General features: G+C 36.9%; 1 non-coding gene across 1 annotated transcript; it reads left to right on the top strand.

Moving 5' to 3' along the window:
- The first annotated feature begins 22,582 nt into the window (after nt 1-22,582).
- Nucleotides 22,583-22,654, top strand: TRNAQ-UUG (transfer RNA glutamine (anticodon UUG)). The gene has a single exon. It is a non-coding gene; the product is annotated as a tRNA-Gln (tRNA).
- Nucleotides 22,655-26,497: the final 3,843 nt, after the last annotated feature.

Below are 26,497 nucleotides of genomic sequence, written 5' to 3' on the forward strand. Positions count from 1 at the left end.
GCATGACCTGGATGTGAGACACGGAATCAAAGTAGATCATTTTGGAGCTTTAAGGTTTGACTGCCTTGCTGGATTTCAGACATGCGTGGGGCCTGTAGTCCCTTTGTTTTGGACAATTTATCCCATTTGAAACTAGTGTATTTACCTAATGGCTATACCCCCGTTGTATCTAGGAAGTAACCTAATGATCACCTAATGACTTTACAACCTCTTAGGCAGAAGCGACTTGCCTTGTATCGGATGAGACTTTGGACTTGGACTTTTCTGTTAATGCTGGAATGAGTTAAGACGTTAGCAGACTGTTGGGAAGGCATGATTGTGTTTTTAAATGTGAGAACATGAAATTTGGGAGGACCCGGGAGCTGAATGATATGATTTGGCTGTTTCCCCACCTAAATGTCTTCTTGAATTATAGTTCCCATAATCCTCACAAGTCATGGAAGGGACCTGGTGGGAGGTAATTGAATCATGGGGCCAGTTACCTCCAGGCTGTTCTCATGACAGTGAGTGGGTTTTCATGAGATCCGATGGTTTTATAAGGGGCTTTTCCCCATTTTGTTCATTCTTCTTGCTGCCACCATGTGAAGAAGGATGTGTTTGCTTCCCCTTCCACCATGACTGTAAGTTTCCCGAGGCCTCCCCAGCCATGCTGAACTATGAGTCAATTAAACCTCTTTCCCTTATAAATTACCCAGTCTTGAGTATGTCTTTATTAGCAGTGTAAGAACAGACTAATACAATCTTCTAAGAACTAACTTTTAAGCATCTGTCGGAAGTAGGTAGAGTTAACAAAATATGAAATGTAATTAAACAAAATTATTTTCAAGTTAATTAGCAATTCTGTAGAAAGAAAATGGGATGACAAAAGAGTCAACATCTTGGAAGGAAAATGAATGGCCCCAAAGCCTAAATTTCTGGTCAACAACTGGTTTAGAATAGAGGAAAGTGTTTATATACATTCACTCATTTCATTCTGTGAGGTATTTTGTTCATTTTACAGCAGAGGAAAGGACATATGAAGAGGTTCACTGTAACTTGTTCAACATCATGTAGCTACATCTTTTGACTAATTGCAGTGTTCTTCTCATGTGCTTTACCCACCTCTCTATGGAAACACAAGCATCTTAGGCATTTACTGGTTGAGTGATGGAATGGATCAATTAATTGAATTTTGATTCATAAGCTATTATGGTTTAAGGGTATTCCCTTTTTACCATGGTTTGAAGGTGGATGGCACTCAAATTTTGGTGTATGATCAACACTTGAGCAAACTGGTAAAATTCAAGCATTTTACCCTATATTACCAAATTAGTCCTATCTAAAATCTACTCTGGAACAGTAATCAGATTGATTTGGTTATTAACATCTAATGAGATATATTTTTTGTTTAGGAATTCCCCCCATATTTGCAGCCTGACCTATTCCTACCCCACGAAATACCTTCAATCTTAAACCACCAAACATACTTCAAAATATATAAAAACGACATCTTTGGGGCCCCAGAAGCTTGGGCCTGTTGGTGGTATATTAAAACACCCTCACACCATAGGGAATATGAGCAAATCTGAGAACTACTGAAGCTGACCTGTATGCTAGATTTTGGAAAAACTTTTTTTTTTTTTAAGTTTTCAGGCAACATGATTTAGGATTCTTAACGAGTTAGGTTGCTTCCAGAAAAATATTTGGCTTCATTTTATAGGGGAATACACTTCAGTTCATATATAGATGATGTCATCTCACATGAGAGTTCTCTAATTATTAATACATATGTTCTCCCCATTTGTAAGCACTAATGATGTGATAGTAAAAATCCTGCCAAAATGTTATTATGGCCAGAGTAACTTGCCTTCCCAGATGTATTATACATGGCAATATGTTGGGAATTAATATTTCTGGTAAGTTTCAGCAATAAGAAGGCCTGGATTTCATTCCTGGGAGATTGGGTAAAGAACATTGTACAACTCAATGTGTTAGGGGAAATGCTGCCTGGCTGTAAAAGAAACTGGATGAAACAAGGAGGATAAATTTTTTTTCCTTTAAAAAAACGTTTCCACAACTCTGTATCTCTAATACTTATACCCAAATATTCCACTAATTGGAAAAAAGACATTGAATTTTTTATGTGGTTATACTTAGAATTAGGGAGCATAAGTGGTATTAGTTGTAGATTTCACAGTAGAGTATAATGTGAAATGGTGTTTTCTCAGCGCAGGATATTATATTCTCGTCGAGATATTTTTAAACCATCAACCATTCCTCTTCTGGCAGATTTTGTAGTTTGTGTGTCTGCTTACCAGAGATAAAAACTCCATTAAAGGGATTTCTGTCAATGATATGGCTTTTCTTGTCATGTCAAATGAAACTAGTTTCTTCTCAATTTTTATGCCCATGCTTCAGTGTCCAGGAAGCTGCTCGTTTATTGGTTCCAGGCAGAGAAAAAAATAAAAAATGTTTTTGATGACTTAGAAGAATTCTTCCCTGGGACCACCAGTCTCAGGATATGCTTTTGATTCCTATTGTCTGAGAGATTTGAGATTCTCTAACTTGAGCTTCTTTTTTTCCCATTCTAGTCACTTTGAAATGCCCAGTTTTAACAGTGACAACCATTCTTTCTTTCCTCCTTCTGAAGTTAGGCTTGTTTCCTTTTCTCTAAGGGTCTGTAATACACCTTCCTCCTGGCTAGGTCTCTCTCACTCCCTACTTTCTCTAGGTCATTGTCTTCTAACAGACCTTAATGCAGTATTTCCCTGCAACTTTTTCTTTGACTCTCTTCTCTCTTTTCTCGCCCTCTTTAAGGATCTCTTATCTCGTGGTTTATCTCTTTACCTCACTTATATGAAGGTGGCTTCCATGGGTATTGTGTTTATTCAAGATATTCCCCTACATTTCCTTAAATAAAACCTGCTTAATAGAAATTTTCATTTGCATATAAAGAATAATACCATGAATCTCCACATTCCTATCACCTAGCTTGTCAATATTTTGCCAGTTTCGTTTTACATATACCAGATCCAAGTTCAATTACATTAGGAAAGAATATACCATACGCAGAGAGTGCTGTGTATTTTCTAATGAGTCACATAATTAGGCACATAATAACTTGTTATCTTATGTTATTCATGCTAATGTTGATCGTTGGGTTCTGTTTACATAATTCTGATCTATTCATTGTCAAGTTCAACATCAACCTAATGATTTTGGCACTCTTTGATAACCCTTATTTAAATCCACTATTTCATTAAGGGTTAAAAATCCTTATTATATTATTTTGTCTTTGTTTACTTGGAATTTTATAAGAATCTTCCTTGATCAACTGTTTAGTACCATGAAATACAGTTCATTCAAGAAAGACAGTATACATATTTGATTTGTTTCCTTTATTTATGAATTTTCAGAATAACTAGTTGATGCCTTGGCAAACTTCAATACTGAAGAAAGAAATTTTTAATTTTGTTTTATTTTCTGAAGGGGTCCATGTCATTACATTCTCATAATTCTTAAAAAATATCTGATATCATTCATTTCTTTGCAGTCATTCTTTTTTTTTTTTTCTTTTGACAGGGTCTTACTGTTGCCCAGGCTGGAGTACAGTGGCATGATCACCGCGCACTGCAGCCTCTATCGCCTGAGCTCAAGCGTTCTTCCCACATCAGTCTCCTGAGTAGCTGGGACTACAGGCATGCACCACTATGCCTGGGTGATTTTTGTATTTTTTGCAGAGAAGGAGTTTTTCCATGTTGCCCAGGCTGGTGTCGAACTCTTGATATCAAGGGATCCACTCACCTCACTTCCCAAAGTATTGAGATTACAGTTGTGAGTCACTGTGACCAGCCTTGCAGTCATTAATCTTTATGCTGCTCATATTGTTGAAGATTAGGCTGTGAGATCCTCTCTTAAAATGGGCTTTTGTGCCCCTTAGACATGATACCATCTGTTTTTGCTAGCTTTCTAGCATCACGGTATATGATGAACAAATCCTGTATATTTCCTGATCATACCTGGAAGCAATGTTTATCAAGGAGTCCTGGTTTCCTTGAAAGAGAATTGGTATTTAAAGACCACAATGTGAGCTGTAGTAGTGTTTCTTTCTACCGAGTCATTACTACTGCTTTTTCGATGGAAAGAACTAGAAAATACCCTCCTTCTTTTAAAGAGAATAAAATATTAGTTATACTGATATTTCCAATTTAAATATAAGATTACATGATTGCTACTCAAATTCTTGGATTTTATACTTGAATCTCTTCTCTTTTTCTAAAAATCTTGAATTCTAATAAAATCAATATAATTAATTATTTTCTTTGTCATGGAAAGCATCTATAATGATTTGAAAATAATTTTAAAATTTTGTTAACAAGTCTACAAAATCTTTCAAGTTTTGCTGCAGTTATTTTGGTTCTGGAATGTATTCCATTAGAGATTTGCTCTTAAGGTACTATATTTTAACTTCATGAAGTAATTTATTTCCCTGTTTGATTGTGCTGTTAAGGTCATATGCAGCAGGTTCATTTTCTTTAGTTTGGTTTTGATTTTTAAAGATCACTTTTAAATTATTATTTAAATTACATAAATTAAAATGTATATGGCTCCAGTCCAAATTATGTATATAAATTCAGAAAAGTTTGCTTTCAGTCTTATCTTATCCTCCTTTATGAGAAGTATGGATTTTTTTGCTAATTGATCAGGGGAAAGTAGTTTCTTAGCAAATCAACATCTATATCTGTCTTATCATGAGTGAGGCTAAATATTGTTTCCTATGTTTAAAGGCCAGTTGAATCAATTTTGCTGTAAACTGTCCATTTATATTTTAAATCATGCCTCTCGTATTGCTTTTTTAAAAGAAGTTCTCATTTTTTAAAAGTTCTGCATGTATTAAATGATACTAGTCTTATCTATAAGTTGCCAAAGTACTATATTCAATCTTCCATTTATCGTGAGACATTGTTTATGGTGTCTCTTGTCATTCAAAGGCTTCATGGTTAGATTGTCAGATTTATTAATATTTTAAGTTGCTCCTGGATTTTTAATTAACTGTATTACTTACCACTATTGGTTTCATTTTGTTTTACATGGAGATCACTGATTCGTTTCATTTCTGCATTTCCAATTCAAAATCAATATGCCAAAAAAAAATTTTTCTTCTCTTCCTCTTCTCTCTAGACTCACTTTCTTCTATTTACTTCCTTATTTCTATTAATAGTTCCACCTGGGTCAGGCGCGGTGGCTCACTTCTATAATCCCAGCACTTTGGGAGGCCGAGGTGGGCAGATCACGAGATCAGGAAATCCAGACCATCCAGGCTAACACGGTGAAAACCCGTCTCCACTAAATAAAATACAAAAAATTAGCTGGGTATGGTGGCGGGCACCTGTAGTTCCAGCTACTCAGGAGGCTGAGGCAGGAGAATGGCGTGAACCCAGGAGGCGGAGCTTGCAGTGAGCGGAGATGGCGCCACTGCACTGCGGCCTGGGCGACAGAGCGAGACTCCGCCTCAAAAAAAAAAAAAAAAAGTTCCACCTGATCTTGTCACTTGGGTCTAAAATCTCCAAGTCATTCTATGTTTCTTGCATGCCCTTTTCATTCTCAAATAGATTTCTTAAAAATCTGTTTGTGATCTCATCAGGTAGAGGAGAATTCCATTCAACACTGTTAAGATTATAGAAAAAAAGCCATAAAATGCAGACAGAATTGATATTAGATATTAAGCCTATTTTGGCTTAAAAGTACAATAAATCAAATATAGTAATTACTGGTCATTGATACCAGTAATATATCCTGGAAGAATATTTTGATTTTTCTTAAGTTTTATAAATTAATTGAACCAATAATTATTACACTTCATTCTCTGAGTGAGCCTTAGAAAAAAATAAATCAATGAGAAATAACTCTCTTTTTAAAGAAAGAGCTTTAGGTAAGATGGACAACCCATGACTTGTCTGCTTCCAATGAGCAGTTAACTCAGAATGGGGCAACTGAGTAGTTCTAGCTTCTTTGTGCTAACGTCAAACATCCCTTAGAAAAATGGCTCAACAGTCACCAAATCATAGTTCAGAGAAGTTATCAGCACCAGACTGCTTAATAGATACATTATTTTTCAGAAGAACACCAAAGGAACAAGATACCTTACACCAAGAATAAGTTAACAGAGGTTTGTTGATTGGTGCTGCTTCTGTATTTTTCTCTTTTTCTTATAGTGTCACTCAATAAATAGGCTTACTTTAAAAAAGTGTTTGATATTTTGAAGTTAAGTGTGGAAGGCCTATGGCCAATTCATATATGCTATTGCTTAGTTTCTAAAATAAATCCAGGTATTCAATGTCATTTGGTAACTAATTTTCAAGGCAAAATAAAGCTTGCAGAGAGCAGATATTAGAATGTTGTTAGTGGTTCATGTAGATGATAAAAATTTGTTGTCAACAAGACCAGAATTTCACTTTCATGAGTTTTCAAGGTAGTTCACACAGTTCTAGGGTTACTGATGCACTAAAAATTATTAGCAGACTTATCAATGGGTTATCAAGGGAGTGTTAATTTTTTTTTTTTTTCATTTTAAAAGAGCAACTGAAACAGAGTTTTAAATTTTAGTTTAGCATCTTTACATTTAAAAGAAAACTTTTAACAGTTGTCAGCAGTTGCTGAAAGTGAAGTTGGGTTTAAAGAATGGAAAAAAAGAGAATAGTACTGATAAGACTAGATAACAAACTGCTTAATCACCGATGTTTAGGTATAAAGTTAAAAAATTTTAGACTAAAAAGTTTATAATTTAAAGTGGCCATTGATTCAGAAAACTTATAAAAAGTTTATTTGTGTAATTTCATAAATAATGTTAAAAAAATAAATACCCAAAAGTACAAGGACATAATGTTAATCAAATTATATAGGCACACTATTGATAGTTAGCATTGCTAACTATAGCACTGCCTAGCATTGCCTGACTCTCAATTTCTGTTCATTATTCTACTCCAAATAATTTTGTGCCAGGCAATGCTGTAGTAATTTGCACATAATTTGGGGTTGACAAACAACTGATATGCATAGTATCAGTGTTAGTTCTGGCACTACACTGTGATTGATGAGGAATCGGTGACGTAGTTTTTCCAATTGGCGAGGCTAGATACAGGGCTTCTTTTAGTTGACTGTGTTTTTCACTTTGTTTGTGTGTTATTGTATATCAGACATCAGTTTATACACATTAGTAATACAAATAAAACCAGAGTAGGACATTCATGAGTTATATTATTCGAACTTGCATAACAGAGCTTGGGAAACTTCCCCTATGAAGCAAAAACAGAGTAAAAATGGAACTAAAGCACTTTTGCTCCCAGAAATTTCTTTTTCCATCAATATAGCAAATTAGATACCTTGATGACTCTCCTGACTAAAACAGGTACAATTCTGGATAAAATATGTTTTGAAAAGCTTCTTAAGTACACTGATGAAAAGGAAGAAAGATGGAGAGGCAAAAACGAAGTTAAACAAAAATTCTGGGGTCTAAGCAAATGTTAATGCTGGCATTTACTCTGGGGTTATCTGCACTGAGGCCTTGAACTTTCCTTTTGAAGGCTGCACAAGCAAAGGGGATGGATATGAAGACTCAAGAGTATATATGATGGGGAATCTAACAGGAGACTTATTTGAAGCTGAGACTCCAGATAATTACAGTCTTTACCTTCTTAGTAGTGGAAAGCAAGAAGACTTAACTATTTTTACTCTGATGTGAGCTGGAGGAAAAAATAATCTCACCTGAGAATTTGTAACGAAATTTAGCCTTAGTGAAGATACATCATCTTGATTCAATCTATCTATGTGGTCTAAAAAACTTCAAGCAGCAAATTAGTTTGGTCCATGTTTGCAAGTGACCCCTAGGTTGTGACACAAGCGGATATAAAACCTCTCTGGAGAAGCTTAACTTCAACCCAGGCCTCAAAGTATTCTCACAGAAAGAATTCCAAGGAAAATGAACAGGCTCACGGTAGAAAATCCCAAAGCACACGAGGTCCTGTGAGAACAAGTGAGGTGAGACATTAAAACAGACCCGCAAGTACTTCTGGTATTATCAGAAATTGAATTGTAAATGAAATATGAAATATGGAACTATGGAATATGCCTAAATAAGCTGAAAATCAACTTGCCCATTGGACAAACAAGAGATTACAAAAAATATCCTAACACCTTGGAAAAATAATCAAATAGAACTTCTAGAAATCAAAAATGTACAAACAAAATTTAAAATTTTATGGATGAATTAAATAGCAGATTGGATACACTGAAAAGGAACTCAGTGAACTGGAATATAGGTCTGAAAAAATTTGGTATACTGATCCAAAAAAACAAGATGAAAGAAATGAAGGCAGATTAACTCCTATGCTTATGAAGGATAGAAGTGACTCATATATTCTGTATATAAATATATGTAAAAATCTATAAATCTATATCTGTTATCTATCTATCTATCTATCTATCTATCTATCTATCTATCTATCTATCTATCTTCCAGAGGTAATTAAAAGAAATAAAATGGAGGAGGCTATGTGTAAGAGATAGTGGAGGATATTTTACCAAAATTGTTGAAAAGTACAAAGGCACAATTCTTCAGATATAGGGAACACAATGAATTACTTATAGAAACAAAAAATCAACACACAGACACACCGTCATGAAATAGCTGAATATCAACAAAAAATATATCTTTAAAGCAGACAGAGAAAACTACAGACCTCCTACAAAGGAACAAAAATTACACTGATTTCTGACTTCTCAAAGGCAACAATGGAAGCCAGAAGAAAGCAGAATAACATCTTCAACATTGCAGGAGAAAATCACTGCCAATTTAGTATTATATCCCCAGGAAAGCTTTCTTTCATTAATGAGGATGAAATAAAGACTTTTCAGAGCTGAACAAAAGCTGGTGAATTTATCATCAGAGGATGCTAGAGGATTCTAAAGGACAACTTCAACAAGAAGGAAGGTATGTCTAGGTTTAGTATTTAAAATAAATTTATGAAAGATGAATAAATATATTAATGCATATAGGAGTAAGTATAAACAAACACAAAATGTATAATAGTAATGACAATAGTGACATTTAATATGTAAAATACTGGACCCTAATAACATAAGTTCTTTATGTATCTAAAATTATTTCAAATAAAAAGCTTATTTAAAAACATAATTAGGAGAGGTATAGCAAGGTGACTAAATAGAACCCTCTGGAGATCATCCCGCACCCACAGGAACACCAAATTTAACAACTATCCACAAAAGAAAGGATCTTCATAAGAATCAAAAATCAGGAGAGCAATCACAGTACCTGGTTTTACCCTGGTATCAAGGAAAGAGGCACTGAAGAGGGTAGGAAACACAGTATTGAATTGCCGACAACACCTCTCCCCCATCACCTGGCAATGCTATGTGGCATAGAGAGAGAATCTGTGTGCTTGGGGAAGGGAAAGCAAAGTTACCATGGGACTTTGCAGCAGAACTCAGTGCTGCTCTGTCACAGTGCAAAGCAACACAGGGTAAGCAACAATTTGACTGGTGCCCATGGAGGGAGCATTTAGACCAGCCTTAACCAGAGGGGAATCATCCCTCCCAGTGGTTGGAACCTAAATTCTGGCTAGCCTCATCACTATGGACTAAAGCATTCTGAGGTCCTAAATAAACGCAATGGCAGTCTACGCCACAGGACTGCAATTCCCAAAAAGTCCTGGTGCTGTGATGTATTCAGAGCCAGTGGAGTTGGGGTACATGCAACCCAGTGAGATACTAGCTGGGGTGGCCAAGGGAGTACTTGTGACACGTCACCCCTTCCCGCTCCAGACAGCACAGCTCTGGGAGAAGGAAGGGTGAAAACGGACTTTGTCTTGCAACTTGGATACCTGCTCAGCCACCATAAAATAAAGTACCAGGCAGAGTGTTGATGCCCCCATTCCAGGTCAGAACCCCCAGATGACATTTCTAGATCCACCATGGGCCAGATAGGAACCCACAGCACTGAAGGGAAGGACCTAGTCCTGTCAGAATTCACCAACTGCTGACTAAAGAGCACTTGGACCTTGAATAAACATCAGCAAGACCCAGGCAGCAGCTGCCATGGGCAACTGTGTAAGACCCAGTAGCATGCTGGCTTCAGGTGTGACCCCAGCACATTCCCAGCTGTGATGGCCATGGGGAGATATGCCTTCTGCTTGAAAAAAGGAGAGGAAAGAGAACTTTGTCTTGCAACCTGGATATCATCTTAGCCCCAAATAAAGCACCAGGTAGATTCCTAAAGCCCCTAGTTCCAGGCCCTAGCTCCTGGATGTCATTTCTAGACACACCCTGTACCAGAAGGGAACCTGCTGCACTGAAGGGAAAGACCCAGTCCTAGCACAATTCATCATCTGCTGACTAAGGAGCCTTTGGGCCTTGAATTAACATCAGCAATAGCCAGGAAATAGTTGCCACAGGCCTTGGAGGAGAACCAATACTGTGCTGGCTTCAGATGTGACCCAATACATTCCAGTAGTGGTGCCATGGGAGTGCTTCTGTAACTCTCCACCAACTCCAGGCAGCTCAGCACAGAAAGAGAGATTCCAGCCGGGCGCAGTGGCTCACGTCTGTAATCCCAGCACTTTGGGAGGCTGAGGTGGGCGGATCACCTGAGTTTGGGAATTCGAGACCAGCCTGACCAACATGAAGAAACCCTTTCTCTACTAAAAATACAAAAATCAGCCTGGCATGGTTGTAGGCACCTGAAATCCCAGCTACTCAGAAGGCTGAGGCAGGAGAATCACTTGAACCTGGGAGGTGGAGGTTGTGGTGAGCTGAGATCACGCCATTGCACTCCAGCCTGGGCAGCAAGAGCGAAACTCCATGTCAAAAGATAACAAAATAAAAAAAAAAAGAAAAGAAAAAAAAAAGAAAGAAAGAGAGATTCCATTTGATTGGGGGAATGTTAAGAAAGAGAACAGAGACTCTGCCTGATAATCCAGGGAATTCCCCCAGATCTTATCCAAGACCACCAAGGCAGTATACTTCTATGAATGTGCAAGAGCCACAGTGTTACTCGGCTTGGGGTGACCCTTAATACAGATAAGGCTGCAGTGACCAAAAGCTTAGGTCACAACACCCAATTCCTTTTGAATACTTGGAAAGTCTTCTCAAGACAGGTGGGTACAAACAAACCCAGGCTGCAAAGATTAGAATAAATAACTCTTTAATGCCCAGACATAGATGAGCATCCACATCCATCAGTATCATCCAAGAAAACATGACCTCAAAGCACAAACTGAATAAGGCATCATGACCATCTCTGGAGTGACTGAGCTGTGTGACTTTTCAGACAAAGAATTCAAGATAGCTGTTTTGGGGAAATGCAACAAAATCCAAGATAACACAGAGAAGGACTTCAGAATCCTATGAGATAAATTTAACAAAGAGAATGAAATAATTTTTAAAAATCAAGAAGAAATTTGGGAGCCAAAAAATTTGATTGACAAAGTGAAGAATGAATGCAACAGAATATCTCAACAGCAGAACTGATCAAGCAGGAGAAGAACTAATGAGCTTCAAGACAGGCTATTTAAAAATATACAGTCTGAAGAGTCAAAAGAAAAAAGACTAAAAGAATAAAGAATGAAAAATAATGAATCATGCCTACAGGATCCAGAAACAGCCTCAAAAGGGTAAATCTAAGAGTTATTGGTCTTAAAGAGGAGGTAGAGAAAGAGATAGGGGTAGAAAGTTTATTCAAAGGGATAATAACAGAGAACTTTCCAAATGTAGAGGAAAATATCAACATTTAAGTACAAAAAGGTTATAGAACACCAAGCAGATTTAACCCAATTAAGAATACCTCCAGACATGTATTTCCCAAACTCCTAAAGGTGGAGGATAAAGAAAGGATCCTAAAAGCAGCAAGAGAAAACACATAACATACAATGAAGCTTCAACACAACTGGCAGTGGACTTCTCAGTGGAAACCTTACATGTCAAGGGAGAGTGACTTGACATATTTAAAGTGCCGAAGGGAAAAACCTTTTACCCTAGAAGAGCATATCTGGTGAAAATATCTTTCAAACATGAAGGAGAAATAAAGACTTCCCAGACAAACAAAAGCTGAGTGTTGTCACCAACACCGGACTTGACCTATGAGAAATACTAAAGGGAGTCCTTCAGTCTAAAACAAAAAAGAATCCCAATGAGTAATAAGAAATTATCTGAAGGTACAAAATTCACTGGTATCAGTAAATACACAGACAAATACAGATGTAATAACACTGTAATTGTGGTGTGTAAACTACTCATATCTTGACTAGGAAGACTAAAAGACTAACCTATCAGAAATAACAACTGCAACAGCTTTTTAAGACATGGACAGTATAATAAGACATAAATAGAAACAACAAAAAGCTTAAAAGCAGGAGTGGAGATGATGTCACATTGTGGAGTTTTTATTAGCTTTGTCTTTCCTTATTTGTTTTGCAAGCAGAATTAAGTAAGTTGTCATCAGTTTAAAAAATGAGTTATAAGATGTTATTTGCAAGCTTCATGATATACTCTAATTAAAAAAACTATAACAGATACACACAAAAAATAAAGCAATAAGCTAAAACATACCACCAGAGAAAATAACTTTCAGAAAAAGGAAGACAGGAAGGCAGAAAGAAAGAAAGAAAGGGAAGTCCACAAAACCACCAGAGAAAATAGATAACAAAATGGCAGGTGTTAAGTCCTTACTTATCAATAACAACATGGAATACAAGTGAATTAAACTTTCTAATCAAAAGACAGTGACTGAATGGATTTAAGAAACTGGACTCAATTATCTGATGCCTACAAAAAACACACTTCACTTATAAAAACACACATAGAATGAAAAATGAAGGGATGGAAAAAGACATTTTATGCAAATGGAAATAAAAAATGAGCAGTAGTAGCAATACATATATCAGATAGAACAAACTTTAAGACAAAAATAATAAAATGAGACAAAGAATATCATTGCATAATGATGAAGTGATCAACTTAGCAAGATGTTGTAACAATTTTAAATATATATGCACCAAACACTGGAGTTCCCAGGCATATAGAGCAAATATTATTAGCACTAAAGAAAGAGATAACACCCCAAAACAATTACACTTGGAGATGTCAGCACCCCATTTTCAGCACCAGACAGATTATCCAGACGGAAAACCAAAAGAAATATTGGACCTAATATGTATTGTAGATGAAATAGACGTCATAAATATTTACAGAACATTTCATCCAGTGGCTGGGAATACACATTCTTCTCTTCAACAGAAGAATAATGGATAATTCTCAAGGACAGACTACACATTAGGTCTTAAAAAAGATACTATAAAGCTCAAAACAATTGAAATAATATTAGATATCTTCTCTGACCACAATGGAATAAAATTAGAAATCAATAGCAAGAAGAATTTTGAAAACTATACAAACACATGGAAATTAAAAAATATGCTCCCGAATGACCAGTGGGCCAATGAATATATTAAAAAGGAAATTTAAAAATGTATTGAAATAAATGAAAATACAACATGCCCAAACCTATGGGATTCAGCACAAACAGTTATAAGAAGAAAGTTTATACCAATAAGTGCCTACCTCAAAAACATAGAAAATGTCACCTAATGATACATTTTAAAGAACTAGAAAAATACCAGTGGGTCAATGAAGAAATGAAGAAGGAAACTGAAAAATTTCTTGAAACAAATGATAATGCAAACACAACATACCAAAACCTGTAGGATGCAGCAAAAGTAGTACTAAAAATTTCATAGCTATAAGCATCTACATCAAAAAAAAGAGAAAAAACTTTAAATAAACAATCCAAAGATAATTTTTTTTTTTCCCCCCTGAGAGACAGGGGTTCGCTCTTGTTGCCCAGGCTGGAGTGAAATGTTGCAATCTTGGCTCACAGCAACCTCCACCTCCCGGGTTCAAGTGATTTTCCTGCCTCAGCCTCCCGAGTAGCTGGGATGACAGGCATGTATCACCACACCCAGCTAGTTTTGTATTTTTAGTAGAGATGGAATTTCTCCATGTTGGTCAGGCTGGTCTTGAACTCCCAACCTAAGGTGATCTGCCCACCTCAGCCTCCCAAAGTGCTGGGATTACAGGCGTGAACACTGTGCCCGGCAAGATGCTTCTTAAAAAACTAGAAGAGAGCAAACCAAATCCAACATTAGTAGAAGAAAATAAATAATAAAGATCACAGCAGACATAAATGAATTTGAGATAAAGAAAAATAATACAAAAGATAAATGAAACAGAACATTGGTTTTTTAAAAAGGCTAAACAAATTTGACAAACCTTCAGCTGGACTAAGAAAAAAAGAGAAAAGATCCAAATAGATACAATCAGAAATGAAAAATGAAACATTACAATTGATATTGCAGAAATTCAAAGGTTCATTAGTGGCTACTACAAGCAGCTACATACCAATAAATTGGCCTGGAATAAATTGACAATTTCTAAGATACATATAACCTCCGAAGATTGAATCAGGAAGAAATCCAAACCCTGAACAGACCTGTAACAAGTAATGAGATCAAAACTTCAAAAAGGCTCCCAGTAAAGAAAAGGCCAGGACCCAATGGCTTTACTGTTGAATTCCACCAAACATTTAAAGAATTAATACCAATCCTAGTCAAACTATTACATAAAAACAGAGAAGGAAAGAATATTTTGAAACTTACTCTATGAGGCCAATATTACCCTGATACCAAAACCAGACAAATACACTTCAAACAAAGAAAATTATAGACCAGTATCTCTGATGAATATGGATGCAAAAATTCTCAACAAGCCAGGCGCGGTGGCTCACGCCTGTAATCCCAGCATTTTAGGAGGCCGAGGCAGGCGGATCATGAAGTCAGGAGATCAAGACCATCCTGGCTAACATGGTGAAACCCTGTTTCTACTAAAACCACATAAAGATTAGCCGGGCATGGTGGCGGGCACCTGTAGTCCCAACTGCTAGAGAGGCTGAGGCAGGAGAATGGGGTGAACCCACGAGGCGGAGCTTGCAGTGAGCCGAGATCTGGCCACTGCACTCCAGCCTGGGCGACAGAGGGAGACTCTGTCTCCAAAAAAAAAAAAAAAAAAAAAGTCTGAACAAAACACTAGCAAAACAAATTTAGCAATACATTTAAAAGATCATTAATCATGACCAAGTAGAATTTATCCCTGGAATGCAAGGATGCTTCAACATATGCAAATCAATCTATGTAATACATTATATCAAGAGAAGGAAGGGCAAAAAAAACCATACGATCATTTCAATTGATGCTGAAAAATCATTTGATAAAATTCAAAATCCCTTCACAATAAAAACCCCAAAAAACTGAGTATAGAAAGAATATGCCTCAATACAGTAAAAGCTATATATGAGACCCACAGCTAGTATCATACTGAACAGGGAAAAAACTGAAATTCTTCCCCCTGAGATCTGGAACACTACAAGAATGCTGGCTTTCAACACTGTTACTCAACATAGTACTGGATGTCCTAGCTAGAATAACCAGATAAGAGAAAAAAATAAAGGGCATTCAAAGTGGAGAATAAGAAATCAAATTATTCTTGTTTTCAGATGATATAATCTTCTATTTGGGAAAACCTAAAGACTCTACAAAAAAAGCTATTATAACTGATAAACAAATTTAGTAAAGGTGCAGGATACAAAATGAACATACAAAAATCAGTAGCATTTCTATATGCCAACAGTGAGCAATCTGAGAAAGACGCTTAAAAATAATTCCATTTGCAATAGCCACACATAAAATTAAATTCCTAGGAATTAACCAAAGAAGTGAAAGATTTCTATAATAAACATGATAAAACACAGATGAAAAACATTGAAGAAGACACAAAAAACATGAAAAAAAATACTCCATGTTCACAGATTGGAACAATCAATATTGTTATAATGTCTGTTCTGCCTAGAGCAATCTACAGATTTAATGAGAGGCCCTATAAAAATACCAATGACATTCTTCACAGAAATAGAAAAAACAATCCTAAAATTTATATGGAACCACAAAAGACAAAGAATATCCAGAGTTATCCTGAGGAAAAAGAACTAAACTGTAGGAATCACATTATCTGACCTCAAATTATACTACAGAGCTATAGTAAACAAAACAGTTGTGGTATTGGCACAAAAACAGACACATAGACCAATGGAACAGAATAAAGAACCCAGAAACAAATTCACACACTTACAGTGAACTCCTTTTCGATGAAAGTGCCAAGGACATACACTGAGGAAAAAAATGATCTCTTCAATAAATGTTGCTGGGAAAATTGGATACCCACATACAGAAGAATGAAAATAGACCCCTATCTCTCATCATATACAAAAATCAAATTAAAATGGGTTAAAGACTTAAATCTAAGACCCTAAACTATAAAACTACTACAAGAAAACTTTGGGAAAATTCTCTAGGATATTGCCCTGGGCAAAATTTTTTTGAGTGATACCCCACAAGCACACACAATCAAAGCAAAAACAGACAAATGGGATTACATCAAGTTAAAAAGCTTCTGAACATCAAAGGAAACAACTAACAAAGTGAAGAGACAACCCATGGAATGGGAGAAAATATTGCAAACTACCCCTCTGACAAGGGATTAACAATCAGAATATGTAAAGAGCTGAAATAACTAAAGGAAAAAACTAATAATCCAATCAAAAAACGTCCAAAAAATTTGAACAGGCATTTCTCAAAAGAAGACATACAAGTGACAAACAGTTGTGTAAAAAGTGCTTCACATCTTTGATAATCAAAGAAATGTGAATCAAAGCTACAATGAAATATCATCTCACTCCAGTTAAAATGGCTCATATCCAAAGGCAGGCAAATGCTGACAAGGATATGGAGAAAAGGGAACCCTCGTACACTGTTGGTGGGAATGTAAGTTAGTAAAACCTCTACAGAGAACAGTTTGGAAGTTCCTCAAAAAACTAAAACTAGAGCTACCATAAGATCCAGCAATTTCACTGATGGGCATATACCCCAAAGAGTGAAAATCAGTATATCAAAAATGTATCTGCATTCCTATGTTTGTTGCATCATTGTTTACCATCATTAAGATTTGGAAGCACCCTAAGTGACCATCAACAGATGAATGGATAAAGAAAATGTGGTACATATATACAATGTACCATTATTCAGCCATGAAAAAGAATGAAATTCTGTCATTTGCAAAAACATGGATAGAACTAGAGATCATCATGCTAAGTGAAATAAGCCAGGCACAGAAAAGCAGACATCACATATTCTCACTTATTTATGGGATCTAAAAATCCAAACAAGTGAACTCATGGACATAGAGAGCAGAAGGATGGAAACCAGAAGCTGAGTAGGGTAGTAGGGGTAGAGGGAGGTGGGGATAATTAATGAATATGAAAAGTTAGTTAGAGAGGGGTGACTAGCAAGATGGCTGAACAGGAACAGCTCTGGTCTGCAGCTCCCAGCGAGATCAACGCACAAGGCAGGTGATTTCTGCATTTCCAACTGAGTTACCTGGTTCGTCTCTTTTGGGACTGGTTAGACAGTGGGTGCAGCCCACGGAGGATGAGCTGAAGCAGGGTGGGGCATTGCCTTACCTGGGAAGCACAAGGGGTCAGGGAAATACCTGCCCTAGGCAAGGGAAGCTGTGAGGGACTGTGCCTTGAAGAACAGTGCATTCCAGCCCAGATACTATGCTTTTCCCATAGTCTTCACAACCTGCAGACCAGAAGATGCCCTTGGGTGCCTACACCACCAGGGCCCTGGGTTTCAAGCACAAAACTGAGTGGCCATTTGGGCAGACAATGAGCTAGCTGCAGGAGTTTTTGTTGTTGTTATTGTCACTGTTTTTTTTTTTTCTTCATACCCCAGTGGCACCTGGAATGCCAGTGAGACAGAACCCTTCACTCCCCTGGAAAAGGGGCTGAAGCCAGGGAACCAAGTGGTCTAGTTCAGTGGATCCCACCCCCATGGATCCCAGCAAGCTAAGATTGACAGGCTTAAAATTCTCTATGCCAGCACAGCAGTCTGAAGTCAACCTGGGACACTTGAGCTTAGTGGGGGGAGGGGCATCTGCCATTACTGAGGCTTTTGTAGGTGGTTTTCCCCTCACGACATGAAGAAAATTGCCAGGAAGTTCAAACTGGGTGGAACCCACTGCATCTCCACAAAGCTGCTGTAGCCAGATTGCCTCTCTAGATTCCTCCTCTCTGGGCAGGGTATCTCTGAAAGAAAGGCAGCAGCACCAGTCAGGGGCCTATAGATAAAACTGCCATCTCCCTGGGACAGAGGACCTGAGGAAAGGGGCGGCTGTGGGCACAGCTTCAGCAGACTTAAACATTCCTGCCTGCCTGCTCTGAAGGGAGCAATGGATCTCCCAGCATGGCGCTCGAGATCTGCTAAGGGACAGACTACCTCCTCAAGTGGGTCCCTGACTCCCATGCCTCCTGAATGGGAGACACCTCCCAGCAGGGGTCAAGAGACACCTCATACAGAAGAGCTCTGGCTAGGGTCTGGTGGGTGCCCCTCTGAGATGAAGCTTCCAAAGGAAGGAACAGGCAGCAATTGTTACTGTTCTGCAGCCTCTGCTGGTGACACCCAGGCAAACAGTGTCTGGAGTGGACCTCCAGCAAACTCCAGCAGACCTGCAACAGGGGGGCCTGACTGTTAGAAGAAAAACTAACAAACAGAAAGGAATAGCATCAACATCAATAAAAAGGATGTCCACACAGAAACCCCATCCAAAGTTCACCAACATCAAAGACCAAAGGTAGATAAATCCATGAAGGTGAGGGAAAAACTAGTGCAAAAAGGCTGAAAATTCTAAAAACTAGAAGGCCTCTTCTTCTCCAAAGGATCACAACTCCTTACCAGCAAGGGAACAAAATTGGATGAAGAATGAATTTGATGAATTGACAGAAGTAGGCTTTTGAATGTGGTAACAAACTCCTCTGAGCTAAAGGAGCATGTCCTAACCAAATGCAAGGAAGCGAAGAAACTTGAAGAAAGGTTAGAGGGATTTCTAACTAGAATAACCAGTTTAGAGTAGAATATAAATGACCTGATGGAACTGAAAAGCACAGCATGAGAACTTTGTGAAGCACACACAAGTATCAATAGCTGAATCAAGCAACCAGAAGAAAGGATATCAGACATTGACGATCAACTTAATGAAATAAAGCATGTAGACAATATTAGAGAAAAAAGAATGAAAGGAGTGAACAAGGCTCCAAAAAACATGGGACTATGTGAAAAGACCAAACCTATGTTTGATTGGTGTACCTGAAAGTGACGGGGAGAATGAAACCAAGTTGGAAAACACTCCTCAGGATATTATCCAGGAGAACTTCCCTAAACTAGCAAGGCAGGCCAACATTCAAATTCAGGAAACAGAGAACACCACAGAGATACTCCTTAAGAAGAGCAACCCCAAGACACATAATAGTCAGATTCACCAAGGTTCAAATGTAGGAAAAAATGTTAAGGGCAGCCAGAGAGAAAGGTCAGGTTTCCCACAAAGAGGAGCACATCAGACTAACAGTGGATCTCTCTGCAGAAACCCTACAAGCCAGAAGAGAGTGGAGGCCAATATTCAACATTCTTAAAGAAAAGAATTTTAAACCTAGAATTTTATATCCAGCCAAACTAAGCTTCAGAAGCAAAAGACAAATAAAATCCTTTACAAACAAGCAAATGCTGAGATACTGTGTCATCACCAGGCCTGCCTTACAAGAACTCATGAAGGAAGCTCAAAATATGGAAAGGAAACACCGGTATTAACCACTGGAAAAACATGCCAAATTGTAGAGACCGTAGACACTATGAAGAAACTGCATTAAATAAAATTTCAGGCTAATACTCCTGATGAACACTGATGTGAAAATCCTCAAGAAAATACTGGCAAACTGAATCCAGCAGCACATCTAAAAGCTTATCCACCACAATGAATTCAGCTTTATCCCTGGGATGCAAGGTTGGTTCAACATACACAAATTGATAAACATAATCCATCACATAAACAGAACCAATAACAAAAACCACATGATTATCTCAATAGACACAGAAAAGGTCTTCAATAAATTCAACACCCCTTCATGCTAAAATCTCTCAATAAGCCAAGTATTGATGGACTGTATCTCAAAATAATAAGAGCTATTTATGACAAACCCACAGCTAATATACTAAATGGGCAAAAGCTGGAAGCATTCCCTTTGAAAACTGGCACAAGACAAGGATGTCCTCTCTCACCACTCCTATTCAACATAGTATTGGAAGTTCTGGTCAGGGCAATCAGGCAAGAGAAAGAAATAAAGAGTATTCAAATAGGAAGAGAGGAACTCACACTGTCTTTGTTTGCAGATGACATGATTATATATTTAGAAAACCCCATCATCTCAGCCCCAAATCTCCTTAAGCTGATAAGCAACTTCAGCAAAGTCTCAAGATACAAAATCAATGTGCAAAAATCACAAGCATTCCTATACACCAACAGTAGACAAACAAAGAGCCAAAACATGAGTTAACTCCCATTCATAATTGCTACAAAGAGAATAAAATATCTAGAAATACAGCTTACAAGGGATGTGAAGGACCTCTTCAAGGAGAACTACAAACCACTGCTCAAGGAAATAAGAGGACACAAACAAGTGGAAAAACATTCCATGCTAATGGATAGGAAGAATCAATATTGTGACAGTGGCCATACTGTCCAAAGTAATTTATATATTCAATGCTATTCCCATCAAGCTACCATTGACTTTCTTCACAGAATCAGAAAACAACTACTTTAAATTTCATATGGAACCAAAAAAGAGCTCATATAGCCAAGATAATCCTAAGCAAAAAGAACAAAACTGGAGGCATCACATTACCTGACTTCAAACTATACTATAAGGCTATATTAACCAAAACAGCAAGGTACTGGTAGCAAAATAGATATATAGCCAATGGAATAGAACAGAAGTCTCAGAAATAATACCACACATCTATCTGATCTTTGACAAATCTGACAAAAACAAGCAGTGGGAAAAGGATTCCCTATTTAATAAATGGTATTGGGAAAACTGGCTAGCCATATGGAGAAAACTGAAACTGGACCCTTTCCTTACACCTTATACAAAAATTAACTTGAGATGGATTAAAGACTTAAATGTAAGGCCTAGGATCATAAAAATCCTAGAAGAAAACCTAGGCAATATCATTCAGAATGTAAGCATGGGCAAAATCTTCATGACTAAAACACCAAAAGCAATGACAACAAAAGCCAAAATTGACAAATAAGATCTAATTAAACTAAGGAACTTGTGCACAGCAAAAGAAACTATCATGAGAGTGAACAGGCAATCTACAGAATGGGAGAAAATTTTTGCAAAATATCCATCTGACAAAAGGCTAATATCCAGAATCTACAAGGAACTGAAATAAATTTGCAATAAAAAACAAACAAACGAACCCATCAAAAAGTGGGCAAAGGATATGAACAGACACTTCTCAAAAGAAGACATTTATGCAGCCAACAAACATATGAAAAAAAGCTCATCATCACTGGTCATTAGAGAAATGCAAATCAAAAACACAGTGAGATACCATCTCACACCAGTTAGAATGGTGATGGCTAAAAAGTCAGGGAACAGCAGATTCTGGAGAGGATGTGGAGAAATAGGAACACTTTTACACTGTTGGTGGGAGTGTAAATTAATTCAACCATTGTGGAAGACAGTGTGGTGATTCCTCAAGGATCTGGAACCAGAAATACCATTCGACTCAGCAATCCCATTACTGGTATATGCCCTAGGGATTACAAATCATTCTAGTATAAAGACACATGCACACGTATGTTTATTGCAGTACTATTCACAATAGCAAAGACTTGGAACCAACCCAAATGCCCATCAGTGATAGACTGGATAAAGAAAATGTGGCATATATACACCATGGAATACTGTGCAGCCATAAAAAGGATGAGCTAATGTCCTTTGCTGGGACATGGATGAAGCTGGGAACCATCATTCTCAGCAAACTGACACAGGAATAGAAAACCAAACTCCACATGTTCTCACTCATAAGTGGGAGTTGAACAATGAGACACATTGACACAGGGAGGGGAACATCACACACTGGGTCCCAGGTGGGTAGATCACAAGGTCAAGAGATTGAGACCATCCTGGCTAACACGGTGAAACCCCATTCTGGGGCTAGTGGAGAGATAGCATTCGGAGAAATATCTAATGTAGATGATGATTTGACGGGTGCAGCAAACCACCATGGCACGTGTATACCAATGTAACAAACCTGCACTTTCTGCACATGTATCCCAAAACTTAAAGTATAATAATAAAAAAAGAAAAGAAAAAGTAGTTGGAAAGAATGAATAAGACCTACTATTTGATAGTACAACAGTGTGACTCTAGTCAATAATAACTTGATTGTATATTATAAAATAACTAAAAGAGTGTAATTAGATTGTTTGTAACATGAAGCATAAATGCTTAACAGGATGGATACTTCATTCTCCATGATGTGATTATTTCACATAGCATGCTTGTATTAAAACATTTTGGGTTGGTCCCATGGTGCAACGGTTAGCACTCTGGACTTTGAATCCAGCAATCTGAGTTTGAATCTCAGTGAGACCTTTCAAAGGAGTACATTTTGGCCAGGTGCGGTGGCTCATACCAGTAATCCAAGCACTTTGGGAGGCTGAGGCAGGCAGATCACCTAAGGTCAGGAGTTTGAGACCAGCCTGACCAACATGGAGAAACTTTGTCTCCACTAAAAATGCAAAACTAGCCAGGTGTGGCAGCTCATGCTTGTAATCCCAGCTAGTCGGAAGGCTGAGTTAAGAGAATCTCTTGAACCCAGGAGGTGGAGGTTGCAGTGAGCCGAGATCCTGTGAAACTCCATCTCAAAAAAACAAAAAACAAAAAACAAAAAACAGCAAAAAAATATTTCGGACCCAGTGCAGTGGCTCACACCTGTAATCCCAGCCCTGTGGGAGGCCAAGGCAGGTGGATCACGAGGTCAAGAGATCGAGACCATCCTGGCCAACATGGCAAAACCCTGTCTCTATTAAAAATACAAAAATTAGCCTGGCGTGGCGGTGGGCACCTGTAATCCCAGTTACTCGGGAGGCTGAGGTAGGAGAATCGCTTGAACCCAGGAATTGGAAGTTGCAGTGAGTTGAGATTGTGCCACTGTACTCCAGCCTGGTGACAGAGCAAGACTCCATCTCAAAAAAATAAAACAATAAAAAAATTTCATGAACTCCATAAATATATACAACTACTACATGCCCATAAAAATAAAAATAAACTGGAAAAGTAAAACTGAACACAAATTTAGTAGAAGAAAAGAAGTAATAAAGACCAGAGCATACATACATGAAATTGAAATGAAAAAATAATTAAAATATCAACAAAACAGAAGTTGACTTTTTGAAAAGATAAACAAAATCCACAAAACTTTAGCCAGCCTGATTAAGAAAAAAGAAAGACATCCCAAGTAAATAAAAATCACAGATGAAAAAGGAAACATAACAACTGATATCACAGAAATGCAAGGAATCATTAGAGACTAACATGAGCAATATGCCAACAAATCGAAACACTTAAAAGAAATGGATATATCCTAGACACATACAACCTACAAAGATTGAACTATGGGAAAATCCAAAATCTGAATAGAACAATGACCAATAATGAAATTGAAGCTGTAACAAAAATGCTTCCAGCAAACAAAAGCCTAAGACTCAATGACTTTACTGTTGAATTCTTTCAAACATTTAAAGAAGAACTAATACCAATCCAACTCAAACTACTCCAAAAAAATAAAGGAGGGAATACTTCCAAACTCATTCTACAAGGCCAGTATTACCCTTATATTAAAACCAGACAAAGACACATAAAAAACAAACAAACAAAAAGAAAAAAAACTACAGGTCAAACATTGATGCAAAAACATTCAACAAAATACTAGCAAACTGAATTTAACTACACATTCAATAGATCATTCATCATGACCAAATGGGATTCATCCCATATATGCAAAGGATAGTTCAACAAACACTAATCAATCCATGTGACACATCATATTAAGAGAATTTAGGAGAAAAATCATATGATCATTTCAACTAATGCTGAAAATGCATTTGGTAAAATCTGACATCCCTTCATGAAAAAACCTTAAAAAATGCGTACAGATGAAACATATCTCAACTGAATAAAAACTATATTTGCCAGACAGATAGCTAGTATCATACTAAACAAGGAAAAACTGAAAGCCTTTGTTTTAAGATGTAGAATAGGACAAGGATGCCCATCTTTACCACTGTTGTTCAACATAGTAGTGGAAATCCTAGCTAGAGCAACCAGACAAGTGAAATATATAAAAGGCATCCAAATTGGAAAGGATTAAGTCCAATTATTCCTGTTTGCAGATGATATAATCTTATATTTAGAGAAACTTAAAGACTTCACCAAAAAATTATTTGAACTGATAAAGCAATTCAGTAAAATTGAAAGATATAAAATAAATATACAAAATAAGTAGCATTTCTATATGCCAACAAAAAACAATCTGAAAAAGAAACTAAAAAGTAATTCGATTTACAATAGCTACAAATAAAATTAAGTACCTAGGCAATAACTCAATTAAAGAAGTGAAAGATCTCTACAATTAAAGTTATGAATCATTGATGAAAGATATTGCAGAGGATACAAAAAATGAAAAGATATTCCACATTCATGGACTGGAAATCAATATTGTTAAAATCTCTATTCTATCCAAAGCAATCTAAAGATTCAATGTAATTCCTATGAAAATACCAATGATGTTATTCACATAAATAGAAAAAATTAATCTAAAATTTATATGGAACCACAAAAGAACAAGAATATCCAAAACCACCCTGAGCAAAAACTGGAGCAATCACATTACTGGATTTCAAATTATACTACAGAGTTATAGTAATCAAAACAATATGGTGTTAGCATTAAAAACAGACACACAAAACAATGGAACAAAATAGAGAATCCACACATAAATTTATGCATCTACTGTGAACTCATTTTTGACAAAAGTATCAAGAACATGCATTGGGGGAAATGTCTCTTCAATGAATGGTGCTAGGAAAACTGGATATCCATATGCATAAAAACAAAACTAGACCTCCATCTCTCATTATGTATAAAAATAAAATGAAAATAGATGAAAGACTTAAATCTAAGATCCCAAAGTATGAAAATACTAAAAGAAAACCCTGGGAAAACTCTACAGGGCATTGGCCTGGTTGGATATTTCTGGAGTAACACCCCAACAGCACAGACAATCAAAGCAAAAATGGACAAATGGGATCACCTCAAATTAAAAAGCTTCCAGATAGCAGAGGAAGCAATCAATAAAGTGAAGAGACAGCCCAGAATAGGAGAAAATATTTGCAACCTATTCATCTCAGAAAAGATTAATAACCATAATACATAAGGAGCTTAAACAAGTCTATATGAAATAATCCAATAATTTCATTAAAAAATGGGCAAAACATTTGAACAGACATTTCTAAAAGAAGATATACAAATGGAAAATGGGCATATGAAAAGGTACTCAACCTCATTGATCATCAGAGAAACGCAAATCAAAACTACCATAAGATATCATCTTACCCCAGTTAAAATGTTTTTTATCCAAAAGCCAGGTAATAGAGAATGCTGGCAAAGATGTGGAGAAAGGGGAATACTCAAACGATGTTGGTAAAAATGTAAATTAGCACAGCAACTATGGACAAGAGTATGGAGGTTCCTGGAAAACAAAACAAAACAAAACAAAACAAAACAAAACAAAACAAAACAAAAAAAACTAAAAATGGAACTGCCATATGATCCAGGAAGCTCCTTATTGGGAATATACCCAAGGGAAAGGAAATCAGTATATCAAATAAATATCTGCACTCTCATATTTATTGAAGCACTATTCACAAAAGCCAAGATTTGGAAGCAACCTAAACGTCCATCAACAGATAAATGGATTAAAAAAAACAGTATTCCATTGTGCTACCTACACACAATAGAATACTGTTCAGCCCTTAAAGAATAAGATCTTGTCATTTGCAACAACATAGATGGAACTGGAGGACATTAGGTTAAGTGAAATAAGTCAGGCACAGAAAGACAGACTTTGCATGTTTCCACTTATTTGTGGAGCTAAAAATTAAAACAATTGAACTCATGGAAATTGAAAGCAGAATGATGGTTACCAGAGCCTTGGAGGGGTAGTTGCAGGGGAGGATATGGGAAATGGGGATGGTTAATGCATACAAAAATATAGTTAGATACAAAGAATAAGATCTAATATTTGATAGCACAACAAGTTGACTACAGTTAGCAGTAATTTGTTGTACATTTTGGAATAACTGAAGTAGTCAAATTGTAATATTTATAGCGCTAAGAAATAATAAATTCTTGAGGTGACTGAAACCCCATTTACCC

This window comes from Macaca fascicularis, chromosome 4 (assembly GCF_037993035.2).
Source record: "Macaca fascicularis isolate 582-1 chromosome 4, T2T-MFA8v1.1".
Lineage (NCBI taxonomy): Eukaryota > Metazoa > Chordata > Mammalia > Primates > Cercopithecidae > Macaca > Macaca fascicularis.